This window comes from Cariama cristata, unplaced genomic scaffold (genome assembly GCF_000690535.1).
Source record: "Cariama cristata isolate BGI_N322 unplaced genomic scaffold, ASM69053v1 scaffold4784, whole genome shotgun sequence".
Lineage (NCBI taxonomy): Eukaryota > Metazoa > Chordata > Aves > Cariamiformes > Cariamidae > Cariama > Cariama cristata.
The window spans coordinates 20,694-21,971 of record NW_009611093.1 but is presented as its reverse complement, the minus strand read 5'-3'; positions in this window follow the sequence as shown (position 1 = coordinate 21,971).

The window sequence follows — 1,278 nt, the reverse complement described above, 5'->3', positions numbered from 1 at the left end:
ATGCCCTAGGCATACCCAGCTTGTCACTGCTGGGAACACTGGGACAGGGGTCTGGCACAATACTGCTGTTCTGATGGTCTATGAAACAGGACAGCTGGGGCAAACCCAGCATGCCCCCGGCCAAGGCTGAAACAAGTGAGGAGACATCCCAGCTCATCGCAACATCCACAGCTCCACCTGCCACCTCCGCACAGCAGACAAGGAAGCAAAACTGGTCAATGCCACACCAGCAAAGCAGGGTCTGCAGCAGGGCCACAGCGGCGTGCTGCCCGCGGCGGCAAAGGTGCCAGTCTTCCGAGGGAGAGCCCACGTGCACGGAGCAATCCTTAAAAATGCAACTGCAGCTTCTTCCGAAGTGTTGGTGGACTCTGTCAAGCTAAATACTCTATTTGTGTTTTGCAAGGGAGTGTAAGGGGTCATTTACTCTTCCCTGCACAGCAACAGAAATTATTCTTCCCAAACCCCATTTTTAATAGATATCTAGTTTTTCCACCTATTTTTCCGAAGTTGATAATTCTACAGCCTTAAATTTGCATCACCTAATTGGCAATGGTTGCTAAATATGGCTGGGGAGGGGGGGGGGTGGGGAGGACGAGAGGTGAAGAAAGGAAACTGTGGCTAAATTTGTCCATCGTAGTTTCAAGCAGACACTTCTGCTTCATTCACACCCAAAATGGATGCAGCTTATCCTAAACGAACATGCCACCTATAAGCACGCACCGATATGGAGCACAGCAAGGTGAAGCGTGGCCAACGCTGCAATTCTTGGGACTTGCCTTGGTTTAATTTTCCTTGACATGATATTCCTACTGCTGTACTCCATGCGTTCAGGGAAAGGACGGTCTCGCTCTTGTTAGCCAAGGGGGTGATACTGTGCAGCTTTTGGCCAGATGCACACTGCGTGCTTCACATTGCTTGTCTGCAAAATTGGGTGTCGCTTATCTAAAAACCAAGGGGTTAGCGTTCCATCAGCTTGCCAAGGATGTAAGACCTGCTGCTTCATCAGCAATGAACTAAAACTGTCAGCGGGGTGAGCTACCAGCAGGCTTTGCTGCCTTCCTCTAGACCAGACAGATGTCAAAGTACGTGATCTTAGTCATATCAGGAGTGGCCCGAAATAAAATGGCAGGTAAAAAACAACCCCACAAGAACTAGCCAAAAACAAAGAGCTCGCACATCACACAAGCGACAGAGGACGGCAGCAGGTTTGTGCTTTGAAGGGAGTAAAGCCAACACCACAATGTGCTCAACCTTCAGCAGATACACCACCACACCCTC